The following is a 16,681-nucleotide window of genomic DNA, read 5'->3' as shown; positions in this document are numbered from 1 at the left end:
TTGAGTCCATATTTACAATTTCAGAGATTTGATATGGCAAAAAAAATGGATGATTAGACACAAGTTTCCCAATCACCATACAACTTTTTTTGTTATTTTTTACATTTTAAAGTTTTTGTTTATTTAATAGGATAAAGTGGTGTGACATCAGTTCTCCAAATCATTCACGTGACACTATTTTATTAGACATTGTAAAGTTCACATTGAACACTGTTAGTGGTCGCCCGTATAAATAACTAGCGTTCGTGCAATACTTGACTGTTTTGCGGGTTGCGGTCACAGTAGCGTATGAATGTTGAAGGCGTCGAGTAAATAAAAAACTGTTGGTATTACTGTTTTTAAACTCTCAGAGATGTGTCGTTAAAACTGATTTGGAATTTAAAATTTGATTCGATCAGATTCTTAGTTATGAAAACGTTTTGTAATTTGTAACGAATTACTTAACTAAAAAAATATGACATTGCCATAAAATACTGATAAAACCCCTTTCATTATTTAATTATGATATCAGTTGAGTGTCCTCCTTTTTCGTTAAGCTACGTATTTTTATGAACTGGCATGAACTTCCTCACTAGATTTTTCCCTCCAACAGTAATTATTTTGAAATCGTTCCTTGAAAATATACCTTATATACCTTACAGATAACTAACGTTAGGGCCTTTCTCAGCAAGCGCTTCTTTGGCGTTAAAGCATAACATACAAGCAATTTTCCAATGGATATCAACAACAAGTCTTTGCATAACAGTATAGAATGGACACGATTTTGTTATTGGCTCTTAAAGCCAACCTCAACATGACTGTCATGGGCACCGGGCACGCCGGCATGCCTTTGATATTTGATTCCCTTTGGCATGTAAACCCTCGTATTTGATGAATAATTGTGTTAAAGCGATTTTCCATCAGCTGATCCACTCATCCTCATGTGGTGTTGTAGTCAGCTGTTTTGTAGTCTGTTGTGTGGTATAGTATGGTTACACAACAATAGACCACCGCATTCACGCATCCTCGCATTGTCCCCGAATCCTAATCGAATTTGGAGATCCACATTTGGGTCGCCCAGTTCACACGACACGCCCATACGCCTGCCTTCGAATGACAAGTTTTCATGAAACATAGTTTCCAATTATAAGAATTTGTGAAATAGAATATAACTACGATTAGGAATAATCTTGATGTTATGGGTTTTTTAGGGTTTTGTTGGAACCTCTATTTGTTCAACTTCAAATTTTACTCCAATTGTAGGTGATAAAATCTTACATCGACATAAAAATGTATATAACATTTAATTTTCTATATAAGGTTCGCTACATACATTTCACTGGGGTTAATGTGTTAGGAAATGTACATTTTAGGTTGTCTTTCTTTCTACTAGCCTAAATTTAATCAAATCATATGATATAATAAAATAATGTGTTTTCATGGAATCACTGATTATTATTTTTGTAAACAAACGTTAGTTGTTGAATTTTAAGTAAGACCATTCAATTGGGTACGACGTCTTGTGATTTTTAGATTATTATTTAGAAACGAATAAACTATTTGGACCCAGAACCATGTATAAGCAATTTTTCTTTTGGGGCTTTGCAACACAACAGTGAGTAACGATATCGTCAGAGTTGTAAGTGTAATTACTGTAGTGAAAATTTCAATGCAATACCTAGGCCTACTAAATAATCTCTCTTCTGTTCTCTTAGTAGTATTATTATATGTATAAAACCTGGACTAATGAGTAGACATGTCCACTCAATCTATAATAAAAAGTAAATAAAATAAGCAATTCATTAAATAGCCCATTTTAGTATGTTTCCCTTTATTGTAGCCCTCCTCCTCAACCTTCTTTTTCTTCGTCGTTTTCTTCATCTACATTATCATCATCAGCATCTTCTCTCTCTCTCTCTTCTACCTTCTATCTTCTTCCTTCTATCTTCTATCTTCTACCTTCTCTCTTCTCTCTCCTCTATTCTCTCTTCTCCCTTCTCTTCTTTCTTCTTTCTTCTTTCTTCTTTTTTCTCTCTTCTCTCTTCTCTCTTCCTTCTCCTTGCTTCTCCTTGCTTCTCCCATTTCTTCTCCTCGTCATCATCTTTATCCTCTTCATCGTAAAGATGGTGACGCCACTTTTGGGTTCCCCTCCTATTCCAATTCCAAACCAATGTAGGTATCCGATTTTCAGTTACCAGAACTGCGGACGTACTTCTGTAGATCGACTTAGTAGAGATGGCAAGTAAAATGCAATTATAGCCGTAGACAGAAATGGACAAAGCCTACGTATCCGAGAAAGACTATTTTAGTCGACGGAACAATCTCTATGATACGAGTTGAGAAAGAAATTTTTCGTCGAAAAACTCTGCTCTAAGTATAAATAAGTAGATAATTGTCATGGTTACTACTTTATTTCAACTATAACCCATATAGGTGTTCAAATAATGTTGAAGCAATATTCTATTGAAGGCAATAGGCAACGATTCAATGTTCGAGATTGACAAAAATACATGGGGAATGATATCGCAGATTAATTCCCAATGCAAGGCTAACTTTTAGCCATGTAGGTACTTTTAACATTTATTGGATACGATTTTCCCAATACAATTTCGTAAAATAACTTATTCACAACCTACAACGTTTCCCCTCTCTATGTGCTTGGCACCTACGGAAATAGGCACCACCTACCTACTTCCCCTATGAAGGAATTCGTTGAAAACCATTCAAAACCTCAGACAAGGAACAAGTACTTATCCCCTTGTCTGTGATAGAATGATAAGAATTTATAAGAATATGAACGAGGAGTGTCTCGCGCAACCACTACGTTGTGCATTATGCCTCTATTGTGGTTTTATAACCTCAATAGAACTGGAAGATCAGATAACACAGGGTTTAGTGCATCACTGCGACTCTGTCTGAGGGAAGGGTCTTGTCAACAGTCAAAGTAAGATATTTGGTGATAAGTATCTGCTCGACAGCCTTGTTATCGACTTGTAGCCGTATGAAGAGAGTAAACATTAACGACTGCAAAAATAGGTTGACTGTTTGGATTCCTCCGTCAACCGATCGTCGTCAGAGATAACCTAGCAACAAATTGAGAAGATTCTTCTTTAGAAATATGGGAAGTCCATGAACGCCAGGTAAAATACATATGTTCAGAGGCACTCCCATATAAATCCCATACTGCTGCTAAGGGTATAGTATTTTAGTCGCTTAACCTAGCAAATAAGTTAGCTAAATTGTCAACGAAATCCTGAACATCACAATATTCACAAGTTCATTTTGTAAGAGATTCGTGTTAGAGTTTCGTTCGTTGTAAGAGATTTGTTCGATTTTGTTAGACATGCGTGTAACATTAGATTCAGAATACTCGACTGAGCGGTAGGAAAAATATAGGGAACTTGGTTTTAGCCAGTTTTATCTTCTATTTCACCTAATTTGCTATCAAATTTTCATTTCACAGGCCTGCTTAACTTAAACGCAGTGTTTCAATTTGAATCGGTACCAGTTTACTCTTAAGAGTCTTCCTTAGTGGTAGCCATGTTGGATTTCTTCCCCATAAGAACAATGTTAAACATTACATCATTTGTGGACACGTAACGGCGTTATTTGTTAAGATATAGCTTTGAAATTTATAATTTGTATTTTTAACATAATAGACTCGTGACTGAGGTTTTTGAATTTCGAAAATCCATTTTCATTTCCTTTCAATAATTAGCTTAATTTTAAGCTAATTAATAATCAATTATTCATTATAAAAATTAAAAATTGTGAAATAAAAAACGTCAATCTCTAGAGGACCGCAATTCCTTAAATTTAACTCCTTATCCATAATTATATGACAATTTGCTGATGAGATATTTGGACCCAAAGTTAACATTGTTCTTATGGGGAAGAAATCCAACATGGCTTCCACTAAGGAAGACTCTTAAAATATCGCTCCGTTTGCTCTACAGACCTTTAGTAAAATGCCATGCTCTTGTGGGAGTGGTGGTAAAAATGTTATCAGTAGCACTCAGTAACCTCGTCCCACTAGATAGCGACCACTTAAGCTCTCGAGGACTGTGATAAGTGATGATAGCTAGACGACATTGACTGGTCGTGGTTTAACAATGTAACACTACTTCACACCAAGGGATACAGATAATGTGCAGTGTTAAGATAGTATATTTGATGCAGTCCGTAACGTTCAAGGTTTAATAATCATACATACTGGGCGACTAAAAATATTAAAATGTTATTATGTGTGATTCAATGTAGCATTATGTATTGATGACAATAAACTCAATAGCTAATTGGACAGTAACTGGTTGCTTGCCGACTCCAAACCTGGTGGTATTTTCTGGCATGTTATCGTACTGAGTCGATTGCCAGCTATTGAATTTTCTCACATTAGGCATGGACCTAGATAAAATGTTATTTATTTTGTAAACCCATAACCGGCAGATAAATTAGACTGTAGCTTTAGATATATTGAACAACTTAAGTAACCCCTGATGGGAATTAATTTTAGTATTGTTTATCATCATATATATTTACAACTAAATGGCCATTAAATTAAGACTATACAAATTACTTGAGGATATCATATCTAAAAGATTACTGAAATATCATTCATGCGTAGCCTACACTAGCTGAATCAACCAAATGAACATACTTTGGCTACATAATGTTGTCATAGCAGTGGCATAGTTCTAAGTCTGCCTACAAAAAAAAGAATACAAGTTCCTCCTTTCAAACATGGATAAATTTCTCTGTTGGAAAACTCGACAGTATAAAAGCAACACGACAATTAATTCTTTACTTTATTATGTAAAATTATGCCTAAGACCATGGAGACATTTAACTCTGGTGTTAGTTAAAGAAAACACAGCCAAACTATGGGGGAATTCTAGCATGTAAGACCCGTTTATAACTGAATCATCGTCTTAACTTCATAACCACGTACCGGTCTCTCTTGTGGTTATTTTAATCCCGGAAATAAAACACATGCCACACGTGTGAAAGGTTCCGGGATGTCACAAGGGTGGGTGACGAGCGTTTCTTGAATTGATGACGTCATCCTTCATACGAGATGTTACACTTGTGTGGCTGTGGAATGGATTTGCCATGAAAATCAATTATTTTGTTATGTCAATTGTTTTTTTACTGGATGCAATAATGTAACACGTTAAGCATTTTCGGATGGACGATTTAGATAAAAAAACTTGATAAGATTATTTTACTAAATAGCTTCTTGATCAGAATTTTACAAGTTATCAAATTTACGGAAAGTAAATAAAAGATATATAATATATATATAATAACAGTTAAAACATATATTTATGCTTACACTGTTACTCACAAGACGGTAAATATACATAAAAGATGGTAAGTGGTGATCGATTTCGATTGGACACTCCAATAGGCCCAATAGGCGAATGACGGTCATTCCACCTATACAATCGAAATCGACCATCTTTATGTATATTTACCGTCTTGTGAGTTAACAGTATAATCGTGAATATGTTTCAAGTATTATAGACGTATCTTTATTTACTTTACGTAATTATTTTACGTCTAATCTGAACAAACTTCGCTCGACCATAGATAGTGTGTTTCATCGTAGATTACCATATCTTATGTATAATCCTATTCTAAACATAGATTGTAATATTTTATCTGTCTGTCCAAGGTCAATATAGTATTACGTAAACTCAAAAGGTTGAATTAATCCATATTAATCTAATTATCTGAAGTGTTGCAAAGTGTACGATAATCATGCATATCTCTACAGTGGTTGTAAGCCTCTTTATTCCCTTAAAGAAGTATACTCTAAATGGTTCCCTTGTTGGCGTTGTTAGTTGTAGAAAACATTCTACTATAGTAGTATGTTTTCTGTGTTGTAGAGGACCTAAATTTGACCACCTTCCCAAATATAATGCCACTCAGTCATCTTGTGAATAGAAGTATCCTAGATGCTGCCCCTTGTTAAAATTAAATATGATGTATTCTTCCCCCTTTTCCCATTTTCAACTTCTGACGAAGGCATGTTTGCTAGACATACAATGCATTATTGACCAAACATTCAGAACTTTTCTTAACTCCATCCAAACTACAAGCTCACGTTCCTGTATCGGTACTGTTCTGCAATTCGGCATTATCTATTGATCAATTTAGCTCAATAAGATTTACTTATTGCAAGGATAGCTTACATTTTTCATAGTTTATTTATTGAAATTGAGTTGTGTTTTGGAAGGATCCAGATTCCTTCTCTGTGAAACCTGTAAGAATTATTTTAAGCTTTCATGTCATGTAATTGTTCGGACTCAGAGTCTGAATGTCACAAAGGGAACCGTGAAGTTTTTACGGATCGCATTATGCGATGCTCTGTCACTTGAAGAGAAGCATATGTTTATAATTGACAATCCAATAGTCAATGCAAGCTTTTAGCATTGACTATTGGTAGTCAAATCTTTTAGAAACTGAAGTGTGCATCTCATATATGAGCCAGCTATAACCAACTTCTGTTTAAAAAGAGCCACAAACCGAATGTGCTACTGTATAAAATTTTAATCAACCCTTGTTTTTTGTTCTGTGATACTAGATTCTATGGTTTAAAATAGGTTGACCTTTCATGTTGAGTTGGTTAGTTGGTTGAAATGTTGCCGTATTTGACAGAATTGGAAGATTGAAATCATCACACTAATTTTTATTCTATCCTGGCTACTTTGGAACCCTAGGAAGTGCTGTATCCGTAGTCAAATGTGTTATGCAGTACCCTGACACACACAACACCGTCGACCGTCTGTGTGTCCTGTAGTACCCATGGGTGCCTCAGCTAGCCCTGGAGTTTATCGCGCACCTTATATAGTCCAGAGGCCAGTCCACTGTCTAGCTGTGAGGGACGAGCTTTGGAACTCTTCCAGCTCTGTTTACTAGAACGTGTGACGTTTAGCATAGAGCGTATTAAAATATGTATACAGGACAAATGAATGGAAAATATAGTAAAAAATAAACCATGAACTCGTGTTTTGTCAAGACTTGACTTAGAGGGAAACATCCGTTCATTCATCAGCTGTAGTCGTTTTAATACTCGTAGAGAATATAGATATGGACCCAACGATCACATATAATTTCCTCCACAGGGCCTTCTTTAAGTGTTCAACCACGTAAAAGGTTGGTGTATAAGACAAACTGAATTTTAATTGGAAATCCAGGATATTACGTGTAGCAAGTGCTCTCTTTCGTTAAACTATGGACACAAAACAATAGTTAAACGTTTATTTGTAACGCACAAACGTGAAAAGTGTTACTTCGCTTAAATTCGTTTTGAACTACAGTTGGGCCTACTACTGTTACACCGAAAGGAAAGATAAAATAATCTGAGTAGTAGCTGTGATGCAGGATTTCAGCGTTCGAAACTCAGTTGTTTATCTTAAACTATTTTTTCATCACTCTGTATTCGAAAATAGCCCATTTCCATACAGTTGAGATTTTCAAAAATCTCCAATTTCCATATACCAAAACCAAACAGTGATCAGCTGACTTTTCCTGACATAAACGTTACTTTCGCTACACAAACAATACTTTGCCTGACATCAACAAAGTTACGTTTTAATTTTGTTAAGTTTGATGAAGTGGTTTTTTCATCGTGATCAAAAGTAGGTACCTACCGTTCAATACTCGTCACGAAATTCTAGTAGTGAAATATACTATTTACTGAGCTTATTTGCATCCCAGAAAGAACTAAATACGTAAATCGATACAGCACTAAAATGATTTTTGTTTCCCGCTATTACCTAAATTTTATTTATTTAGTATACAATATTAACCATTGCACCTATCGTTCGAGGAGTGGCTTGCACTTTCTCTCTGCTACGCCTGATTGCCTTGTAAGGATCGAACCTTGAGAGCTATACATGGTGTTGTGTGAGAACTAAGGAAGTCAGGAAACAGGGGACAAGGTCAATAGCAACCAAATATCCAAATTTGGACACAACAAAAAGTCTTAAAATAATTTACGACAGAGTAACATAGTGTTTTAAACTGGCAAAACAAGACAACACAATTTTATCATCTTGCTAAATAATCAAAACTAATAAACAAATATGCAACTGTGTGAAGATGACAACTGATATCAATACTTGCAAGAGTAAACGATGAAATAATATATTTATAATTATATAATATGTTAAATCAATGTTTTGAATCAATGTACATAAGGCGGGTATCGCATGCTTAAACTCTGCACTATGGAATTATATGATATCACTTTCATTAGATTGGCCTACAGTATTTGAGAACAATTAGATCAAAAAGAATAATATTTCATAAAACCTTTGTCTTTTTACCATATTTTCTTTATAGTCTTATTCAATTTCGTCATGATTAAAAATCAGGACACAAAGTTGCTACCAACAATCAGGATGTTCAGTCGTTTCCGTTTCCAACACCCGTTAAAACACCGAAGATGACAGGATCTATAAAATAACACGCAGGATGGCTTCCACATTCAGGAGATTTTTACTACACTAATTTAATTTGAGAGACTTCTTGTTCGAAGCGTGACAAAAATTGTGTTACAGTGGAAGTTGTATATTACTGGCGAGTGGCGCTAGGCTAGCACATGTAGAAACTGTAGACTACTTGCATTAAAAAAAACACCACCAAATATTTAAAATATATATATACGGATTATGGACCAATTGTACTACGTTATTTTTTGCAAAGAGAGTATAGTTGTTGGAATCTGCTCTATATTCCAGTTATTTACCCAATGTTGGATGTCAATCAAGCTTGTTATGTGGCTTGATACGCAAGTTTGCTGCGTCGAGACAAGTTTTCACTAGAAACCAGCGTTGGGAAAGTGAAGTGAATGTGTATGGCTGATTTTGGCAAAGCATGGCCAAGGTCAAGGTTAAGAGAAAGGAGTGAGAGTACGGAAAAGTGACAAAACACTCACAAAACTATTAAAAGATCCTAGACTTGTAACATGTACATTCTCTCTGACGGAATGAGACTTGATCCCATTCCATCGAAGTTCTCAAACGTTCGATGGATGTAGCCCCGGCCAACAAATCGCCCGCAAAGTGTAAAGTAACTCTAATGCATGTTAACCAATATAACTCATAGAAGGGCAAAAGTCGTCACCAGTTACGTTTTAGAAGCGGAAACTCGGTTGCTCAAAATTCACACAATCAAAGACGCAAACAAAATTTTTTATAAAGTGGATGCCAGGGGTTTTTTCCTAGTCAGTGCCGATTCTAATCAGAGATTTTGATAAGACAAGGATAATTAACATAAAACTATAACACCAGTTTAGTTTTAGAAGCAGAAAATCGTATTCTCTAAACTTAGAAATCAAGACGATAACTCCAAGAGTCCTGAAAACAACAGAGAGTTGAAGTCTGCGGAGTAATTCGTATTTATTTAACGAAGAGAGACGGCGAGACAGAGAGAAAGAGAGAGTGATAGATACGGAACGATGACCGGGTATTTAGTGCAAGATGCTTCAGGCCTTGGATCTCCAGATTCTGGATTACTCCAGAATGTGAACCGTTCACCAAGCGACTTTCTTTTGCCCTTTCGCTCCTGATTTAATTCGGATGAAACTCGCTTGAAAGATTTGCTGAAAGCAAGAGACTTTCCTGAAAGATTATGGAGACATCGCTCTTGTTTTGATATTACAAAAAAAATATTTTATCTATCATGAAATAATTTTCTGGTTGAGGTTGTAGCTAAGTAGGTGGGTGGGCATGACATGAGTCAGGTAGTCGAGTATTCCTGAATTGCGCCAAATGGTGGCCTCTTTGACTATCATTTAGTATGTTAGGTTAGTTTAGATTAGGATATGTTAGGATGACAGGTAAACAAGGACATTCCTTCTTCTGCCGGTAACTCATCCCTACCTGGCTTGGGCTTGGCCCAACTAAGGAACATTTTTCGGACCCTTTGAGGGATTTGGCGCAATTATGGAACTCTTTGGCGCAATTAATGCACGACCAAGTAGGTTTAAAGGAGTTATAGTGACAGTGTTCAAGGACACCGGTTCGATCCTGACAAAAGTATAAGTTTTTTATTGCTCACAACTGGACCCAATTGGAGATCGTCCATGGATCACTAGGAGTTTAATAAATGGAGTATTGGGACACTACCTATGTATTTATCTTCATTCTCCGGCTCTAGCAGAACATAAAGACAGAAGTCATGGCGTTCTCCCATACAAACCTATGTAGCTGTTTAGTCTCCAATAAACAAGCCCGTTTAGTTCTAGAGATAGTTTACAATAAAGCCATATTGTTCTAACGCAAACCTAGTCAAGAGTTGCGTCTTTGCATGTTCAAAACATTTATGATTTTTTTTTTATACCGTAATCAGTGGTGTTAACCAAAGTAAACATGTTCATGTTTGGTGAAATAGATTAGCCTATAGTACACAAAAATTAAAATGCAAACATAAATTAATCGTCTAAATAAAAAAAGCGTGACAGTCAATTTAGACCTTTCCCGTTGGGGAATGTAACCAGCTCTTTGTAATTTATTTAATAGAGACGAGCGAAGAAGTCAAGGAGGCAGAGAGGAACCGGTTTAGTAGTAGGTTAGTCCGCGTCCAGCCCAGCCGGACTTGACCCCTACCATTCCCCATTCCGACACACCAACCACACCGTCACCGTCACCTGCTACTGGGTCGACGTCGGCAACATTCGCGTTGGAAAAGACACAACACAACTGACACCAGCAGAAGTTATTTGATTTGTGTGATAGAACTTGGGACCCTTCGTCTATTTGGGACTGGGTCGGGCCATTACCATTGGCCCAGGTAGACGAAAGGTTAGCAGACACATTCCATTTTACAGACTGACATCCATCTATTTACCATTCGGGTAATCTTTGTGTCACAAAATGTTGTACGATTGATTCTAGAGCAAGATACCACCGAGTAAATGGTTATTGTGCACACACCTAACAATAATAAGTTCACTGGTTCGATTCTGAAGAAAGTCTGAAGAGTTTTGAGGTACGGCTCTGAACCCAGCTCATTAGGCTGTTTAATGGTGCTGAATAGTCAGCGAGCTAGTCTGATGATCACATTCTATTCTATACCTACTCACATTTAGCAGAAAATACTTTAACACCGTAATCTTATACACTTCTTCGCACGCGAATTCATAATCTATTAAACCACTGTCTGTTGACTAAGGTCAAGGAACTCATTACTGTATGAATCAGGGTCTTTAGTCTAATGTCTAAATGTACTCATGATGAGTTGTTTTCCCTAAGTCCATATAAAGAACTATCTAATTAAACTCTTGTAATACAGTTAGTCTAGGCCTATAGTAACAGAATGGTTAACAGTCTGATGTGCTCCATGATCTGCCATTCTGCTCCTTGTCTTTTTTATCTGGTGTACTCTTTTACAAATCTACTAGTAATTAGTAGGTTTGTAAAATAGTACACCAGATTAAGAAGTATTCTCAATAGCCCTAATGTGTGCACTATTTTTATGGAACAGTTAAACCATGTTATTCAGGGGTGTTCACTTTTACCTTCCACAGCTACCCCTACAGTCTGCACAGCTAAGGTCTTCCTCAGCTAGCACCTATGACGACAATGTTTGAATGTCACGTCTGACTATGCCCTCCTTTTTCTTCTATAACATCTAAATATTCAATTTACATTCATACTGCAAGGAGATGTTTCCTTAGTATATGCTTCTTGTTGAAAAGTCGTGTTGCAATAATACTCCAGTTTTGGTGCACGAACCATTTACTTTTCAAAAAATTACGAACAGTAGGATTTAAGTTACGTCATACATTTTCAAACAGTGGACTTGATGAAAGCGGCAGCAATGATGCTGTATTTCCAAACGTCGCAACTTCAGCAGACGCTCAGGTTTACGTTGTGCCAAGGAAATGTTGCAAGGACGCTATGAAGAGATGAGGATGCTGTTGCGAACACTGTGGACTGCGGAGGGTCAACGAACGCTGCAGTGGTGGTAGCACTGTTCCCTGGCACACTTGTGTATCTTAGATTGGCAACACCGATAATGATTGCATTCCCCCAGGTGTTGCAAGTTGCATTCTTACTACTTTTTTAACAAGGTGATTTCGTTCACTAGGTTAGTCGCCGAGTAGAACTTCTCTGTGGGTTAGTGTAACAGAATTTTAATCAGCAATAGACGCGTTAAGTGTAATCTTTATTTCAGTTGTTTCTTTAACCAAGACATGACAAATGTCTATTTTCGCTGTTTACTTACGGACCTGTATATTCTTTCGGTGCTGAAACTAGCTACCCTGTTCCACTTCTCCTTCGCAACAGTAGTTGACTTTGTGGTTTGCGTTTCCCAAGATTTTGTTATAACCAGTTTCTATGACCTTGACTATGTCTAGTTTTAGTTAACCATATCCGATCTGATAATGGTATATGTTTCGGAAAAAAATTAATGTTTAGATATATCATAAATATTGCCATAGGCAAAAAGAATGAAATATAGACCAACAGCCGTGCTGCGATTATCATAGGTTCTAGCGTCCACCTCTGGTAGCACCGTGTAGTTACGTAGCGCGTACGTCATAACTACATGGCGCTCCTAGCGGTGGACGCCAGCACATTTATTAGTTGCAGCACGGCTGTCGGTCTACATTTAATTATTTTTGTCTATGTTATTACAATCCTAGTTCAGCATAACGTTGAAATATTTAAAAATGTTTCACTTCAATTCATATATAACTTATTTAAATACCCCTACTTCCTCTTATATTTTGTGTTCTAGAATGTCACCGCGTTAAATATAGACATGTTTTTGTTGTTCTAGACATGACAATCTGCTTGTTATAGGTAGTCTTTCTAGTCTGAAGGTCGTTCAAGGACGTACGAAACTTATTTATGGAACTCTGGAATAAAAACAAGTTACTCGTATGTATTGTGTCACACATAAAACCATAATCCATGAAAATTGATTTTTTAATTGTAATCAGAAAATGTTTTTATAATCAAAGTTTATGTCTACTTAACATGACTCATTGTCCGATATCTTATCATGTCATGATAACAAACAGATTACTAGACATTGATTTATGTGCTGTATATTACGATTATTTATCAGGGTCATATTTCGGTTAGATTAGGATAATATGCATTTTTTGCATATGCATATGGGTTAGGGAATTCACGATTTAAAATCTTTTTGAAATCAAAGACAAATCGATATTTTTATTACATTCTTTCCCTTTTGGATTTTGTGTCCAAAATACAATATTATGGTTTATTGCTCTTTTTTACTGGATTGTCTCAAATGGTTTGAATTTACTAGTAGGCCTTTTACTCCACGCTAGAGTACTTACATATGAAATCAGAGTAAGTTTATAAACTAAACATTGTACTGTAGTCGTCGTCTGTTATTAAGTTCCACGTTTAAGTGGCTATACACAGTAGTTATATTTGGCTATGGTCTAAGAACGGCTATGGTCCTACAAGTAATACCGATTGTACAATACGGAATGTGAGTGCTTGTCTGCTGTAAAATTTTAAACAAAATGTCCATCCTCATTTACTTTTTACGCAACGCAAAGAACACGTCACCCTCAAACGGACGATGCCGTCCTAAATTTGGATCCGCGCCAAAAAACAGCCGGTGCCAACAATCAACAATGTCGTCATCAGCGAACCAGCTGATGACTCATTTGGATTGGAATCAATATGTTAACCTGAAGGTAACTTTCCAAGGCAGGATCAATTTCCGAATTTTAATCGTCGTGTATGGCAATGAATTTGTATACAGAGTAGCTACCAATGAAATTAATCTATTTAAGAAAACGTATCTATTTATTTTTATATCCTTTGATATGTAAAAAAGGACCTAAGTTACTGTAATTTACTCTACGTACATTTTGTCAGTATCATTTAATTAATGTGATAACTATTAAAAATGCCCAGCTAGGTTATACTTCACACAGGTTTTTAGAAGTGTAGAGTCGAGTCAAGTTTGTAAGCCATGTTCCACGACTTGTAATATAAAAACCTGATTTTTAACAGTAGCAAATTTTGAAATGGGTGAAAATCCCCTCCCCCACGCCCTTATAAGTTTGTATCTATGGAAGTACAACGCGGATACTTAATTTTAATTGTAGCTAAAACCAAAGCCTTTATTTAATAATCCTAACAGCATCCTTCATATTTGAAGGCGAGCACTAAAACCACTCTTTCTGTAGACAACAATAATAACTTAGCAACCATATAACACGGTTGTACATGTACTTCGACAAAAATTTGAGGGAGTACAGTATACCAAAATTGATCAAAAAATACTTGGGATTTGAATTACGAAATTAAAGTTATCGAATAGCTTTCACTTTCGTTATCGGGGTTACCAAAATAACAAGAATTCCTGCCAATCGAACTACTTTGTCAGCTATGACGCTGGAAGAGTGATTAGTTGTCCGCTCATTCCCTGACTCATCGCCGGCGCTAACTGACGTTTCGTAGTGACTCACGCTGCAGTCACGCCTTCCTCAGGGCTCGCTGTATTGAAGCAAGTGTATTGCTCCTGGAAAAGCAATAAGCTTGGCCAGCCTGTTGCAGCTGGTTCTCAAGTAAAATACTATGACTTTGACTTTTATAGCTAGTTTTACGAGACGTCACGGCTGTTGCAAGTACTTGTAGGTTCTAGCTTCTTGTGAATACTGAAGTAGATATCCCTTCTATATGGACCAGCTGTAGAAATCCATATATAAATCCCAAAGTACCCATGAACTTTTGAGAAAAGTACAAGTCACACTCCCATAAACAACATACTTAAACTAAGAGAGCACAGAATAGAAAACTGTTCATCTTGACGAGAAACCTTGCGCAAAACTATCCATTATTCATAAAATGCCCTTTAAGGTCGTAATTACTTTCTAAAGAGAACTTGCCATATACCTAATTTTAAAAATACCCCAGCTGTACTTATTTGTTTGTTATTCTTTCAATTTATTACCTTATTGAAATCAGGCGTGATTATTTGTTTGTATTACTGTATTCTGTTTTGTTTATTAACTTTGTTTATTAATGTTACGCTAGTGAGTATAAAAAAAACTGCTTATTTATGTCATCAAACTGGCAACAATTAACATGGGAATAGGATGTCCAGTTCTGTTAACAATCAAAGTGTTTTCCAATCTCACTGCTATCTCATTGTTCAAATTAGTTTTGTTTGATTTTGGTCTGGGGCCTAATTGATTTTTATGAGTAGACTAAACAAAACATGAATCGTGTCCGTGGCCCAAAAACTGATTGATAAAGGAAGGAAAGTCCGGCAAAAACTGTTAAAATATCCAAATAACAAGGCTGTAACGAGAAATATCGGTGACGTAATGTTGAAGGCCGTGGCTCGTTGTGGCAATGGAGATGCTATTGAGATGGCGGTGGCAAGACGTTGCAAGGCCAAGGCCCCAGTAACGTATGATGTTGCCGTTGCGTTTGAATTTCAAATTTGAAATTGGCAGTCATATCCAAACGTTTTATTTCAGTTAATGATTGGTCATCGTGACATTTTGGCAACTAATTAATTGTTAAGTATGTGGTTTTGATGTTATTGGAATGTAAAATTGTCTTATAATGTTTACTTTGTTTGCTATAATTGTCCTCCACTTATTCAAATTCTTAAAGATATTTTGTTTGAGGTAAAATCGTGATATTGCTAGACATAGATGATATCGAATTGATAGACATGATAACATCGCTTAACACCAATAATTTCGTTAAACGTCCATGTTCTTACGGTCGTGCATTAATTGCACCAAAGAGTCCTTAATTGCGCCAAGCCCTCAAAGGGTCCCAAAAATGTTCCTTGGTTGCGCAAAGTCCAAGCCAGGTAGGATGTGAGTTGCCGGTAGAAGGAATGTCATTTGTTTACGTACGTGTACTTCTAACCTAACCAACCTAACCTAACCTACTCAATAATACAGTCAAACACGGCCGCCAATTGGCGCAGTCAATGAACATATCGGGTTGCTCACTGGAGTAGTTGGCGCAATTCAGGAATACCCGACTGACTCAGGTCAGTTGGCGCAATTAATGCCCACCCGATGGCTTGAAACCCAAGCTGCGTTGAATGTATCCAGGACTTAAATTATTCCTAGATTAATCTGTAATTTTAGTTTTATTAATAATGTGAACAAGAAGGCTAGGCTGAGCAAACGTGGACTAAAGGTTAAATGCGTTTCTCATATTGTTGAGGAAATAAACATTACAAGCAATAAATCAGCTGAGAATTGAGACCGAAGGCCGAGGTGACTCAGAGACCTCGTGGAAGGAATTTGTTTACAGAAATGTTGTGTTTTATAACATGTTATCGTATTCAGAGTTGATTTAACAACTTGAGGCAGAGGAATGTTCGAGGGCGTACAACAATTTCGCTCCTAGATCGTAATTAACTTTCTTTTTGATCACTGATTGTTCATTTTTCTTGTATATTCTTTTACACTTTACTATTTGGTCACTACACTAGGGCCAAACAAAACTTGTATTTAAAATTGATTTGTTATTTAGTTAAAATTGGTTTCATGGTTGCGAAACAATAAATAACAAACAAAAACACCATCTACGTATTGGACAGAAATATAACCTACAAAATTGTCTAATGAAAAACTTATGTGAGAGTATTATATGTACGTTGTGATTTTGTTTTGAACTTTACGTCTCTAGGTAAATTATTTTGCCTATATCAATACATTAAAATA

Source organism: Macrosteles quadrilineatus, unplaced genomic scaffold (assembly GCF_028750875.1).
Source record: "Macrosteles quadrilineatus isolate MER2022 unplaced genomic scaffold, UCM_ALF_1.0 Scaffold_8__2_contigs__length_117827958, whole genome shotgun sequence".
In the NCBI taxonomy this organism is placed as follows: Eukaryota; Metazoa; Arthropoda; class Insecta; order Hemiptera; family Cicadellidae; genus Macrosteles; species Macrosteles quadrilineatus.
The sequence above is the reverse complement of the archived record's forward strand: the minus strand, read 5'-3'. Positions refer to the sequence as shown.